Source organism: Rhineura floridana, chromosome 2 (assembly GCF_030035675.1).
Source record: "Rhineura floridana isolate rRhiFlo1 chromosome 2, rRhiFlo1.hap2, whole genome shotgun sequence".
NCBI lineage: Eukaryota > Metazoa > Chordata > Lepidosauria > Squamata > Rhineuridae > Rhineura > Rhineura floridana.
In genome coordinates this window covers 191,771,623-191,787,467 of record NC_084481.1, presented here as the reverse complement: position 1 = coordinate 191,787,467, position 15,845 = coordinate 191,771,623, and the positions used below count along the sequence as shown (strand labels likewise).

The following is a 15,845-nucleotide window of genomic DNA, read 5'->3' as shown; positions in this document are numbered from 1 at the left end:
CAGTGTGGTCCTGAGGAAACTGCCCTCCTCCCTTGACGCAAGAGGGACACTCTCATTGTGGAGCTGGTGGGAGCTTCCAAAGGGAATTTTTTATCTGGGACATGGTGATGAGGAAAAAGGTTAACCTCCTCTTCACGTACTACTATCCTGCTCCTGCTCAGGTTGAGCCCACAGCAGCCATCTTTTACTTATTTATTTGTTTTGAAACCCACGAGCATTTAATTGCTTGCACACAATCCACATCACCTTAAGTTTGGCCCTGAGTTTCATGGTCAAAATCTGTACCTTGGTTAAAGAGTCATTAGCCTCTAGCCCTGTGGTTTTTCACACATCCTACCTTCAGGCAACACTTTCCCACATTGATTCATCTGCCATTGAACTCCAGGACTTTGCTAGAGCATGCCCCAGAATCAAATGCAAACACAGTTCATTCAGGGCACTGGCCCTGCTGGGAACCTTGCAGTGACTTCACATGGACTGAGTGAAAAAGGAGCAAAAAACAGTCTTGGCATGCCTGTGGTGGTGAGGAGGCTACCTTTTAGGGAAGTTTATTTGCTAGTCCTGATTGTCCCATTTATAACCTCCTGAGGTGCTTCCAAGGAACCTGGGCAGTGTCCCAGCAGCAGCAGTGCTGTGTTTGTTGGGACTGGGATAGAGCAAGCTGATGGTGGCAAGGTCGGGGTGGTCCAGGATGATGGAGGCCTCCCACAGGTGTGTGCGTGCAATGTGCATACTCAGGGCTGTTGCCACCAACCTGGAGCTCCCTCAACCTTACATCCTGACAAGTTCAGCGCTGCCACTGCTGACAGGATACCACGGCCGCCTCTGAATACCATTTGTAAACCACTGGTCTAGAGGGACGTTTCATGTTTCTGCTCCTTCTTTGTTTATTATTTTATTATAATTATTATTATTTATTAAATGTGTTAGTTGCTTGTTACGTAAAAGGTCCCCAAGTGTTTTTGTGTGTTTAAAAAAATACACACAAAAATACATTATACCACAGAAGAAAAAGGGAAAAAAATGTATAAAATATTAAAACATTCATACAACATGTAGAAAACAAAAAAATCGCTCCCCATAGCAGCCATAGGAAGCTTTGGCGGCACACCAATAATAAAACAGAATCAACTCAGTCCATCAAAGGTCTGAGGAAAAAGATAAGTCTTGACCTGACACCAAAAAGATGTGAAAGTGCCAGGCAGACCTTTCTGGGGAGAGAATTCCACAGACAGGGAGCCACAACTGAAAAGGCCTTTTCTTTTATTTATTGAATACTTGTTCTTTCCTCTGTTTTGCTCCTGATGAATTTCAGCTATATGCCTTGATAGCTGAGAAATTGCCTCCTCAGCAGTGGCCCCTGATCTGTGGAATGCCTTCCCTAAAGAAGTCTGCCTGACATTGCCTTAATGCAATTTTAGGCATCAGGAGGACAATACCTTTTAATTTTCCCAGGCCTTTACAAATCTTTTAGGGAGTAATCTGAAACTCCCAGGAAGGGCAGCTGAGGGGCTGTTGAATGCTGTGCACCTTCTTCTCTGCTGGTGGCGAGAGAGATCCATAGGCAGAGAGAGGGCTCTGCTGCCTGCAATAATCCTTGTTGCTGCAGCAGTAGCACTGGAAAGCACTGTCATCATCACTGGTCTGCTGGCAGTGCTCAAGCACTGGAAGGTCCTAAAACATCATCCGTTGGGGTTATGGCAAAGGGAGCTGTGGCTCCTCAGTACCCCAAGTCCCCTCCTTCCCCAGACATGCCCCCCATGCCCCTAAAGTTTTTTTTTAAATGTTTTAATGCTGTTTTGTTTTAATGTATTTTAAGATCTGTTTTTATGATGTTTTAAAGTGTTTTAGTGCTTTGTTTGCCGGCCTGGGCTCCTGCTGGGAGGAAGGGCGGGATACAAATTAAATAAATAAATAATAAATAAATAAAGTATGCCAGCCCTAGAACTTAGACATAGTTAAGGGTCGGGAAACCACTGCAACAGACTATTGTGAGTCAGTAGAGCTCGGGATACAGTGACGACTCCAATATAGATCCCCCTGACCCTAAGTGGGTAGGATTTCTCTAACCATTTCTTTAAAAATAAATAAATCCCTGCATTCTGTTGTGGTTTTAGCATGATTGTTCTAATTCTGTGGAATTGATCGCTTTGGCTTTCTGTATTAATTGATTGTTGCTGTGATGGACTACTGTCTAGACCTCTGCTTTGAAACTGTTGTTTTGTTTTTATAGTTTAATTTGCTGCTTTACTGGTTCTTGTTTTACTGGAATTGTGATTTTAATCTTGTTTTTTCACATCACCCATAAAACTGTTCTTATTGGGCCACTGAAAAATGGACTAGATAAATAAACACTTGTATCTGTTAGTTATTTTTGTAAGAAACTAAACCTGGCTGCTTCACAATCCTGAAACTGAGTTACTTTACATTCCTAGCAAGATATTCTCTCTCCATCTCCACCATTTTAAAAACTTTTTTGTCTTATCAGAAGGCTGCCTCCAATATATTGTCATGCACAACCAGAGATTTCAGAGGTTCAGCGCTTGCCTGGACCTAGTTTCTTTTGGAAGGAAATCCCTGGAGTCTTATTAGTGCTTTATAATATCTGTGTTTATTTACAAATATATAGGTTGAACATAGGTGGAGGTACAGTATTAACGACTCTGCCAAGTGTCCCAAAGTTCACCACCTTATGATTCTTGCAGAGTCCAACTCAACTCCCTGTATGCCCTTTTCAGTCTCATGCCCAAACTGCAAACTTCTCCATTTGCTTCCTTCACAGACACCTGGATTACAACATTCTTTAATGGGGAGCAGCATCCCATTCCAATACTTGCAGGCCATTAAGAGCCATCAGCTAATCTCCCCTGAACATCTCTGGGTAAATTAGTCCCTCCCAACCCCTTTGAATTTGATGCCCTTCCTGTAACGGTAGTCCTTCCAGTAATAGGCCAGGAGGAAACACAGGCACAGAATTGGAAACATATTGCATGCCACTGCAGAACGAGTAGCAAGGAAATCTCCATTTGAAGCTGTCCATTACTTAGGGTTGCCAAGTCTCCAGTTTTCACCTGGAGACTCCGGTTTTTTTGGGTCATTTCCAGGTCTCCGGGTGGGTCACCTTAATCTCTGCACTCTTAGCTTTCATTAAAAAAAAGTTTCTAGGTGGTCTGGTTCAAAATATATACCCCCCACAACTTCTGTTAGTACCGGCTACTCTAATCCCTGCCCTTTCAGATTTTTAGCCAATAAGTGAAGTCAGGGCTGCAATTGACAAGATTTGTTGACCCCCAGGCAATACCTAAACCCCATTTCAAGTTCTGAGAACAGTTTCCTTTTCCTGCTTGTCTCACATCAGGAATTCAGTAAATATGTAGCTTTCAGCAGCATAAAATTTTCTTTTTACAGGATTGGAACTTGATTCTGAGTAAACATGCATAGGATTACACTACAACAGACGATAACAGCAGGATCGTGGTGGGTATACATAGTAAACAATTTCAGTTATAATTATAATAAAAGTGTACATGCAGGTTTTTTAATTACTTGGAAAAAATGGTATATTATACATTTTATTTTTCAAATAATTTTTGAATAGAAGTTTTAAAAAGTGTACATGCTTCAGTGTTATACTTTTCTAATTAAGGAGTCAAACAAGTTTAAATGTTACTGGACTGTTGAAGAGGGCAGACTATTTGTTTTATTCATAACCTGTTCTGAAAACCTTCCCAATATGAAGCTTTTCTGGGAGTAAAGCTGCAATGCTAATTCCACATACCTGGGAGTTAACCTCATTGCATTCAGTAGCACTTACTTTTCAGTAGACATGGTTAAGACTGTGCTGAAAATCAATGGGACTTTTGAATGAACATAGAAAAGGATTGTGTTGTAAATCTTTCTGTCCTCCTCTGATCCCCCTTTTTAAGCAGTTAGGCAGGGCTTACTTAGGTGTCACTGCTTGTATTTGGCAGAAAACTAATACTTAAAAAAAGTTCTCCAATGGCCAACTGGTTTTGACAATGAACTATTATATGGTATGTATGTATATATTTTTACATCTCCAATGTGTGTGTATATGGAATATTTCCAACAACCCTGTGAGGTAGGGTTGGAAACTAAGGCAGTTCACAACAAGATATAAAGCCATTTAAAATACAATAACCATTAACAAGTATACAACAGTTGCAAAACAGCTTAATGTGGCATGATTCTGAATTTTGGATTGGGTGAGTGAAGTTCCTTATCACTGAATTTCAGTCCTGTGCATGCTTGAGTACACTGGGACTTGCTTCTGAGTAAACATGCATAGGATTATATTATAAATATCTTTACAGGTTGTGTAAATAATAAACATCTTTGACATTCATGCTTATATAAATATTTCTTCATACTACGTCTTAATATGTATCTGATTTCACACTATGGTTGTAAATTATTATTTACAAATTATTGTTTCCCCTACATTTTAAGTGTGCCCTTCTTCCTTGCGGTGGTCATGGTCCCCCTCTGTTGTTTTCACCTTGAGGGGCAGATTAGGCTAAGAAATTATGCATAGAACCTAGTCAACTTTGTATCTTATTTCCATTTTAAATTTTAATTAAAATTATTTATATGCAGGCAAAGTTTATGAAGTAATACAGATCCACATAATACATTTAAAGCACATCCAACTTGCATTTAAAGTGCAGGACTTCCCCCAAAGAATCCTGGGAAGTGTAGTTTCCCCCTCACAGTTATAGTTCCCACCACCCTTAACAAACTACAGTTCCTATGATTCTGTGGTGGAATTCATGTGCTTCAAATTGTATGTTGAATGTGTTTTAAATGAATGGTGTGGATCTGCCCTAGTATACTGTGCATTCATCAGCGAATTCAAAAGAACAATTTTAAAATATACTTTTTAAAACAGGGCTGTAGCTCAGTGGTAGGACACATGCTTTGCATGCAAAGGCCCAAAATTCAATCTCTGGAAGAGACTATTGCCTGGAATCCTGGACAGCCAATGCTAGTCCATGTCATCAGTACTGAGCTAGATGGTTTAAAATGGCCTGACGCAGTGTAAGACAGAAGGAACTCAAAACAGAAGGAATTAAAGGAATTATAGAAGGAATTAAAACAATAAAATTATTGGCAAAAATAGTTAAAGAGGTATTTAAAAACATTCAAAATAATAAAACCAACAATGAGTTAAAAACAGATAAAAAACATAATAGCTTCTACATGCCTGGGGAGGCTTGCCTAAAATGTTTTTAGCTGGTGTCAAAATTAGTACAAGAAAGCACCTGGCTAACATAAATAAGCAGGGAGTTCCAAAGGATAAATTTCTTACAAGAGCAGAACAAGTACTATGTGGAACCTGTAACATGGAAATCACACCTTGAATTTGGCCTGATAGCAAATCAGCAATCAGTGTAGATTTCAGAGCAGAGGTATTATATGCTGATATGGGCTCACTCATATCAGCAATCGTGCCGTAGCATTCTGCACTAACTGCAGCCCCCAGGTCAGGTTGTGCTGCACTGGGATTTCTGTGACCTTGGCTGACTGGCTGTCAGGATTTTTTTAGTTTTGGTTAGGAACCCTGACTGGTTGTGGGATGCTGAGCTTTCTATCTTATTCATGGGGATCTTGTTGTGGTTGGTATGGTACTGCATTTAGGAAATCATCACTGATTTTTCTATGTGCATTTCATTTATTTATTATTTATATTTATTATTATATAATAAATTATTATTTATATTTATTTATTATTTACATCTGACCTTACTCCCTTACATCCATACAAACAACAACAGCAGTGGTTCCATGTGGTCAGCTCAATTCCCTTAAACTCACTGATGATGCACCTTGTTATTTACATGATGGTTTGTTCCTTGCGGTGGTAAGAGAATTCACATACTGGGAAGTGTAGCTTCAATTGCTGTTGTTCTCAATCTACTGCCTGTGAAGGTAGGCCAAACCATGTGTGTTTTCTCTCTGTTAATTATTACTGACTGGAATTGGGTTGGCTGTCAAAGTGAGTTTATAGCAGCCCACAGAGCAGGCAGGAAAGAGGAGAGAATCTTCTTAACTCTTCCTCATTTCTCAAACCTCTCTCTGTAGTGAAGGGTCAAATCTGTAAAGAAATTTTGGAGCAGCCACGTTAAAAGGCAGGCAGAGCATCCCAGACAGGGGGTTGCCAACCCAACAGCACAATCCTAACCATATCTACTCAGAAGTAAGTCCTATTGAGTTCTATGGGCTTAGTCCCTTAATAAGTGTGTTTAGAATTGCAGCCTTCAGGGGCATCCATCTTTACTCCTGAATGCTCCCATCTAACATCTGCACAACACTAGGCTCCTTTCTTCCTACAGCGGCCTTCTGGTGACTGGCCTGGCCTGCGGGCACTTAAACACTTCTTGCCAGAAGCAAGTAGGCTAAATTAAATGTTCCTTACCCAGACTCTCTAAGCAGCTGAGAAGGAATCATCCTGTCACTTCAGCTGGACCTGGAAACACCCTCATTTAGCTAAGATTTCTATATTAATTTCCAATCAGATAATTTTTTTGTTTGAGTGGTATGCTCCAAGCAACTGTGTTTGATGTTTAATGTATCATGCTTTTAATAACATCACTAGGGCCCGCCCCATGACACCACCAGGGCTTGACCCTATGACATCACTAGGGCATGCCCCCATGACATCACTAAGGCCCGCCCCTCGGGGTATGGGATGCTTCTGACCTGGCAAGCCTATCCATCATTGTCTGTTCTGGCTGGCTGGCAGTGACTCTCTTTCTTGGGCTGATTACCTGGGATCCTAGAGACACCAGGGACTTATCCTGATTCCTGAGTAGAGATGAGGGAGAAATTATATTCAGTTCACATTTAAAGGTGAACTTACCCAAAATTCATAATTTCCAAAACATTATGTGACTGAAGCACAGCAATCTTTTGAAAGCCACACTTTTCCAAATTTTGCAGTGCAGTTCTGCAGCCAAGCAATGTGTACAGAATGCATATATTAGGGTAAAGTGTGCATATAAATGTATTTATTGTGGGGGGGAAACATGCATTTTTGTATTAGGATAAATTGCTAGCAAAAATGTGTATATTTGTCAAAACTGCATACAAACCTGTGTTTATTAGAAGAAATTTGCAATTAAATGCTGAAGAATTTTCATAAGGATTTTTTTTAAAAAAAATGGAAATTGTCACAGAAATGTGGAGAACTGAATTTAAGACTGAAAAAATTAGAAACAGGGAACTGAAAATTGACAGATTTGTCTGTCCCCGCTCCTGAGACTGCACGTGCAAAGTATATACTCTGCCACTGAGTTATGGGCCCTCTCTACGACACAGCCTTGCAAAATAAGTAAAAAGCTGAGCAAAACCAATATCTGAAACTGATTCTGGGGTACTGTGTGTGGCCCTGTCACCAGTATCCAGCCAAATAAAATGGCCCTTCTGTAAGCTAGAAAATGCTAGGCCAGCAAACTCCTTCCCAGCCACATATCTCTATAGAAATATCACACAATATCTCAAAGAGGCCAGAAGATGGCACCAGAGGACTATTTTATTGAGCCAGCCACAAATCACTTCAAACCTTGTATGTTCCTGCTTTTCCAGATAATGTGATTTTCCAGTCCTGAATCAACAGAGCAATGTTGCCCCAGCAAGTCTTACCACTGTCTCTCAAACTGGTATGTATAGTTGTTGGAAAATTTAGCACACACACACACACACCCAATTATCACATCCGTTTTGCTGTGGAGATGGTTGGTGCTAACTTGAGTGACAACATCTTTTCTGAAAGCAAGGTTATATACCTTGGCACCAATGCTGGCTTTAGCTCTTTCCATTTTGTATGTATGGATATCATGCTGTGTTTAGTGGGATAATTTAAAAGCAAGTGATATGCCCTCAGGAAAAAGGCAAAGGTCCTGTGTTTGCAACTACTTTCATATAGCTTTCATATGATCATCTACTTTTTTTCTTAAAAAGCAGCTGCTGGTCTGTAAGCAAATTCTCTCATTTATTCAGCTGTGATTCACACAGTGCTAAAAAGGCTTCACTTAAACTTCCTCAATGTTCTGTTCTTTTAACCTTTTGGCAGAGTTTTCGTTAACTTCACAGAGTGCCAATTCTTTACAGTGATTCCCTTACTGCCTTCATTTCAATGCCTGTCTCCCTTTTTAGAAACCAAGTATACTAAGAAAGCACAAGCACTTCCTATGCTAAAATGGATATCACCCTCCTGGATCAGTGTCGGGGATCAACCAGTTTTGGCTCCTGTTTGTTGTCTTCACCACCTACTTTGCCCATCCGCCTGCCCCTAGTGGGCACAGAGGACTGGAAGGTGAGGAAGGGTCTCATCTTGGTCTTTGTGTTAATCCTCAGAGGCACAGAATGCCTCCCAAGACAGAGGTCACCCCACCTCTCCCTCAAGCTTAGGAGTGGACTGGGGGGGTCTCATTTCTGACCTGCATTGTGCTTAACATGTTTGGAGTGCCTCTGAAATTCAGAGTGAAATTAGAGATGAGGCCATCATCGGGTGGAACTGGAAGGGAAGGGCACTTGCCATGGTGATTGATTTTGGGAGCTCTTGACTGATGGGGAAAGTCCCAATGTTGATTTATACAATTATTAATAGTAATGGAAGAAGTCACAAGGAACAAATAGTAAAGGAATAGGCAACAACAGAAAATATCAAATATTTTGAAGCCTTAACGACAGTAATAGAAGCCTGCTATTGATTAATCAGTCTACTCAAATAATTAGTAACTCCTATCTCATAAAATGTGTACATGTACAATTTTGTACATATGTACAATTTTGTGTTCTCACTGAATTTGTGAGTTTCATCATTTTACCTATATTCCATTGTAGCCCTAGTTCATTTGAACAGCACTGATTTCCCACCTATATTTATTTCTTTATTGCATTTATATCCCACCTTTCCTCCAAGGAGCTCAAGGCAGCATGCAAACATGGTTCTCCTCCTCCTGATTTTATCCTCACAACAACCCTGTGAGGTAGGTTAGGTTGAGAGGCAGTGGCTGGCCCAAGGTCAGTGAGCTTCATGGACGAACAGGGATTTGAACCCTGGTTGACTCCCAAGTCCCAGTCCAACACTTGAACCACTATGCCACACTTGCTCTCTCCCACCTTGCAGCGATTTCCATACTAACTAAGGACAAAATATGTATAATTAGTTGCAAATAATAATACATTACACAGATCAGAGAGGGAGAGCCTGTGACCCTTTGGATATTGTTGGATTGGAAGTTCCATAATCCCTGACTATTGGCTGGGGCTGATGGGAGTTGGAATCCAACAACATCCTGAGGGCCACAGGTTCCCCAACCTCCTGATCTAGATGATTCTCCTAAATGGAGTCTGCGGAACTTGTGTTCTCATACCTTTAGCCTAAAGCAAGAAAAGCTTCTCCTCATATAGGTATGTTACTTGAACCAGAGAAGCAATATCCTCTTAATTCATTACTAGGGTGCAGATCCATTGTTTTCTTCCTGGATTTAACAGAATGGCATTTTATCTTTAATCATTTTATAGTGGGGTGAATTTTTGTAGAAGAGTTTGTGTAATTTATGATGACTGTAGAAGGAAGGGGATGTCTTAAGTTTGATGCTTCTAGGAAAGTTGTTTGTAAGGTGACCAAATGTAAAGGAGCACAGGGTCTTTATTGAAAGTGGTATCTTTAATAGTTACGTAGAAGAAGAGATTTTAGCAGTTGCAACTTTTCTCATATGACAAGCTGTATCAAAATGTCATCTTCTACACATTAAAGGTGCATGAACTCTGTCATTGTTTGCACCTGATCACCTCAGTTATGCAACCATTGCCCTTGGGTAAACCAGGACGCAAAGCCAACTGAGCAAATTGGTGGACATTGGATGTCTTTATGGATCTGCACCACTAGAGGACAGTAGGGACATCTGAAACTGCAGTTATCAACAGTGATGCTTGAGTGTTTTAAGTTTAAGGTCCATGTGGCAGGCCCACTTTCTGTTAACCCAGCGATGCAGTAATTTAGAAGTAGGGAAGGTTATGGAGTTCCTGGATTGTGTGCTCTTCCAGTCAAGCCGGGCCATTCAGAATCTCATAAGTGTTCACCTGCTACATTTTATATTCTGGGAGTCATAGTCTGACCTCACAGACACTGATATGGTGGTGATTATTAAAATTGTGTACTTAGACTGAGATACAAAATAGGTAAGATGATATCTTTTATTTTCTGGAACCAATGTGGCAAAAACTGCTAATACTTACGGTTCTGATTTAAGGCTGCCAGCATTTTTCCTGATTCTGATCTTGTGCTTTGAACAGTCTTGTCAACATGTCAAAATTGAGCACATGAAGCCCTTTTTTGGCATGGAGATGAAGAGATGGTGAAAAAGTTGCATGTTGGATTGATGTTTAAAGGCACAGGAGCACAGCCAGTAAAAAAAAAGTTGGCAACTTCTGATATCAGTCTCTAGTATGAATGGCAGGTTGGTTGGTTTTTAACATTTGTATTGTTTGATTGCTGTGCTGGTGCTCAATATTAATATTTTATTTATTTCTTACATATACCACCTTTCCTCCAAAGAGCTCAAAGTGGTATACATGGTTTTCCACCTCCATTTTATCCTCCCAACAACCCTATGAGGTAGGTTAGGCTGAGAGGCAATGAATGGCCCAAGTGAGCTTTATGGCTGAGTGGGGATTCGAACCCTTGTCTGCCAGGTTATCGTTCAACACCCTTTGCCATTACACCACACTGGGTCTCTTTTGAATGTGTAATTTACTTGATGTGGTTTTTAAAAAATGTCTTAAATTAGTATTGTACATTGCCTGGAGAACTGTACTGTAAGGTGATAAGCAAGTATACAGAATAATAAATAAATAAATACTGCTACTAAAAAAGCCCCTAAGCTGATCAAGCAGGCTTTTGAATGGGGAAGGGATGTAGCTTAGCAGTAAAGGACGTGCTTTGCATTTAGATGCTCTCAGGTTCAATCCCTGGCATCTCCAGTTAAATGGCCAGGCAGGAAGCAGTAGCATAGTGACAAATTCAGAAGTGCAGGGTCCTTTCGTGATATCCCAGCCACACACACCCCTTTTTTTGCTGCTGAATTAAATCCTGGTTCTCCCACAACAACAGACTTCCCTAAGAGCCAATCAACATGAAAGGGGAGAGTGTTAGATACTGAGAAGAGGCTAACACACCTCTTTTCACTCTGATTGGCCCCAATCAGCAGGAAAGGATAAGGAAGCATGTTAGAAGACTCTTCTCAGTGGTTAGCCCACTCCCCTTTCATGCTGACTGGTTCGCAGGATGCTGGAGACATAGGGACCCTGCTGAGAACCTGCTCCCAAAGAAGTAAGGTATCGAAGACCCTGGACGACTACACCCCTGCCAGGAAGTGGTGGGAAAGACCTGTGCCTTGGATCCTGGAGAGCTATGGCCAATCAATAACTGCGTATGATCCAATGGCCTAACTCAGCATAAGGAAGCATCCTATTTCTGTGCCACATGCCCTGCCATCCCATGACTACACAAGTATCCTTACACCTGGGCTAGCCAATGTGGTGCGCTCCAGTTGCTCCTGGACTCTCAACTCCCATCAGCCCCAGCCAGCATAGCCAATAGTCAGGGATGATCCAACAACTTTTGGGGACTCAAGGTTGAAAAAAGTTAGACCTCAGAAACTGCTACAGCCCTCTTATGAGGTTCTCCGTTGCTAGTCATTTTGAGTTTTTCTCAGAGTGGAGCTGTCTATTCTCTCCCCTCACCCCTATTCACCCTAAACTCTATTAATTAGACTAATTTGCTCATAGCTGAGATCCAGCCAAGTATGACCAGGAAGAAAATGACCTAAACTGAGCCAAAGCCAACATGGCATTGACTGAAGTGCACCAGTGGGGCCATCATCTGAGGACAGCCTCACAAAATGCTCTTTACCCATAATTCCTTGAGTGGCAAAATGGGATTGGGGTGGAGGGTCAGAATCACAGAGTTGAAGACAGGAATCTTTGGGGAGTGGAACTGGATCTCTTTAATATCTTCATTGCTAAAAAAGAGAAAATAAAAGGTTGGTTTTTGAAGTTAGCCAAAATGATCTAAGGAATGCGTTATTTGGTCTAAAAGAAAAAGAAATGGCATCTTTAGAGTGAAAACTGGAGGCTCCTCCAGACTGGTGTTTTTTGTGTGTGTCTTCTGCAACATGTTTTTTCACATAATAATACTACATTAGTGGTTGATTTATACAGGACTGTCCACACATCATTCCACATTATTAGTTGTTCTGTGATGCTTCCGTAATGTTACATTATTGGAAGGTCACTCTTACGTATTAGCACAATAATGCTAAACAATCATCTCCTGGAACATTTGTGATATGAAAAGTTACAGAATTTTAGTGGGAAACTACAGGACATGCACCTATTGCAAATTAAGTAGTATGACCACTCCATTACTTTTACAGGTCCAATGGTATAGAAAGCACTGTGATGCGTCCTTCCCTGGCTCTCCCTGTCAGGTTCCTACCTGCACGTGGCTACTGCCTGTCACTAGGCACCACCAGGGACTCCACCAGTCCGGACCGCTCTCTCTTATGGTTTCTCTTCCCGCTCTAGCACAGATCTCAACAGATCCCCCTGCTAGGCAACCACCAGTAACGTCCCAATACTAGTATTCCCAGAGACTCTGAATACTGGTATTGTTATTCTCTTCACCGCTGCCACCATTTGTTACAGTTCCCCTTCAGCCTTGGTCATTACCTTACCCTCCCTTCTGGTCTGTGAAACCCCAGCCAAGGATCAGGCCTTTGGTAAACCAAATTAAGTATTTATCACAGATAACAAAGCTAACAAGATTAACAAGATTTCTTCTTAAGGCACATAAGCATATGGTTTTACTCAATACTAATCCGAACTCCACCTCCCTCCTGGTAAACAACTCTCTAAACCCCACCAAGCAACCCACTCAGTTCTCTTCTCCCTCCCAGATTCCACTCTCACTCTTCCTTTTATACATTCAGCCATTTTAAACACTCAGCCAATCATCTCGCATTCTACTGCCCATTCACTCCCCCTCTTTCACTCCACTTACCATGTATCTTCTAAACAACCAACACTTACCATATATACATTAATATAGGAACATCACAAGCACAATCACATATTATTGCCCCGATAGCATCAGGATCACAAATCATGATGAATGCTCAATGAAAAGGATGTCTGGAGGAGCCCGAGGAACATGTTGGTGGGGAGGTAAAGCAGGTATTTAAAGTTAATGAGGTCTGAAAAAGAACCTACAAGAAGAAAAGATTCAGTTTCCAACTAAGAGACATCAAAGTAAGACCTAGGGTAGAAACACGCTCACTGTTCTGCCGGTTCCAGTGCGTCTCCACCTCCCTTTTCTAAAAATGGGTGCACATGATGCTAGTAAAAACCTGCCCCTTTTTACTATAAAACCTGGTGAGAGCAGCTTGAATTTTTTTTTTAATTCAGCTTCAAAGAGATTTCACGACTGATTGCCAGATCAACCCATTCCCCCTCCAGGTGTGGTCATTGGAAACGCTTTGCTCTGGCAACAAGTGTGTTCATAGCCAAAGTATTGTATCACACAACTCCTAGGGTGTTTTTTCAGATGACATTAAAAGCACTTTTGAGCCTCATTATTAATGTGGCTATATGGAAACTGCCAAGAGCAGAATAAGAGGCATGGCTGACTGCTTCTGTGCCTTTAAGAGCATTACAGTCCACAACAATGCAGCACAGTCAGTCTTTCTCTGCCTGGAGGGCCAGTACTACACCTGATGAATTTCTGCCCACCACACAGCTATTAAAGGCATGGAGACTGCCAGGGGAAGGGGATGACATCACTATTGCAAAAACAAGAGCACCTCTGGATCAGGGCTCGTGACTCCAGTGAGGGCCAGACCAATATGCTTATTCGACGCTTGTGGACTAAGAAGTGTGGCATTCTGAAATTTGTTAGGTCTTCAGCCAGGGACTGAACATAGTGGAGGCGAAGTCTTGTCATCAGCATCTCTTGCTGGCTGAACACACTGTACTATCTGGAATTATACTACCAGTGTTTGGAATCCCAGCTACTCTCAGTCAGCCTAGCTCATCAAAAGTAGGGTTGCCACCTTTTTTTCAGGCAAGTCTCTTTTACAATCAGCAGAAATGCAACAGCCCCCCCCCCCCCGATTCAGGAAGACTGTTAGGTTTGGGCCCATGGGGCATAGGCTGTACATCTTTTTCTGAGTACTCTGAGTGTTTCTGGATGTGTAATGAATTAATGGGAAAATCACCTCCTCCCTTCAATTTTTCCACTAATTTGTTAATTCCATTTCCTGTTATTGGTAGGATATTAATTTGGAGAAATCACAGTAAGATGAATTTACCTACAGCTGATTTGTGAGATAATGTATGGAGGCAACTGAAGAGGAATTGTGCTGGCTGAGGCTAATGGGAGTTGGTAGTCCAAAACATCCAGAGGGCAGCAGGCTGGCGAAGGTTTGGTTCTCATCTGTGCTAGTCATTGAGAGAACATTGTTTGTTTGATTAATCCCAGTGGCAAAGAGTGTTCCTAAGAGTACATCCTTGCGCCCTCTGCTTCAGAACTGCCAAAAAGAATGCTGGGAGCCAAATTAGTGCTAATAGCAGCACGAAACACCCAACTTAGTGGTTTGCCTACTAATAATATCTGGCACTGTAGCAACCAGTCCAGGCAGGAGAGCAATGGTAGCAACCCTGGCAGTGGCCCAGTGCAGCTGTTCTTAGCCCTGTGGTGTCAAGCTATGCTTAGGAACATGCCAGGCCCTGTCCGGTCAGCAGGGACTGCTAATTGGGAAAGATAGCCACATGCCTGCCTCAACCACATGGTGCTTTAGCTGGAATTAGGAGGCCTTTCTTATTGCAACAACAGCTATTGTACAATATGTTTTGATAACCGTAGAAGGGCACAACAGCTGGCTTTAAGTTTTGTCCTTATTTCAGCAATAGCAAAATGGCTGGAAGCTTGGCAGAATAGGACGTGGATCTGTTGGCAACGGAGGTGCTCTACCCTCTTTTTAGTGAAACATCCCTTTTCATTTTCCGGTGTTTTTTTTACTCCACCTTCCCTTATTCCAGGAAGGTTAAGCAGCTACTGCAAGAGAGATGGACCTTCTCTTCCAGTGCCTCAACACTTTGGAGTGACCTCCTGCACTTTAGGTGTTTGTGCAATGTCCATCTGTTTGTGAAAAGCTTGGCAGGAGGTTTAGGCTGTCTGTCTTATTATTTCTAGAGGAATAGCCTTGTTTGCGTTTTTGCTGTAGTTAAGTATGAGCCTTGTAGTAGTACCTCAAAAGACGAGAAAATTTATTGTGGCATAAAGATGAGGAACTCATGGCCCTCTAGATCCTCCTGTTGAACTACAACTCCCATCATCCCAGACCTTTGATCATGGTAGCTGGAGCTGATGGGAGTTGAAGTGCAACAACAACTGAAGGGCTCCTCCTACTGGAAGAAATGCTGAATAGTGAGTGCAGATGGAAATGCAATGCAAAAAATAGTCTGCAATAACATTAAAGCCCACTTTCCCCCTGCTATAATAATGTGCATCTCTATACCTACCAACTGAAGATAAATACTCATCTGATAGACTCTAGTCACAAAAGCTAGCTTTATTCTGTAACAAACGTGAAAGTCTTTAAGGTGCCACAAGACTCTTTCTTAGACTATTAATATTAGTGAGATACTCAGGAATGTATTACAGGATTTGAGTTATAGTTTGTATAGGTTATATGACTTGTTTTTAAAGTTTTGCTGCAAGTTCCCTCAAGAACTGGGAAAGCAGGCTAGAACCATGA

General features: G+C 41.6%; 1 long non-coding RNA gene across 5 annotated transcripts in view; it reads left to right on the top strand.

Moving 5' to 3' along the window:
- Positions 1-15,845, top strand: part of LOC133377536 (uncharacterized) — an 86,661-nt gene that overhangs the window by 57,245 nt on the left and 13,571 nt on the right. For all 5 annotated transcript variants that reach the window (XR_009760730.1, XR_009760728.1, XR_009760731.1 and 2 more), the window contains 3 exons: positions 3,409-3,477; positions 7,606-7,679; positions 8,176-8,335. This is a non-coding gene — a long non-coding RNA (uncharacterized LOC133377536). The remainder of the gene's footprint in view (positions 1-3,408; positions 3,478-7,605; positions 7,680-8,175; positions 8,336-15,845) is intronic.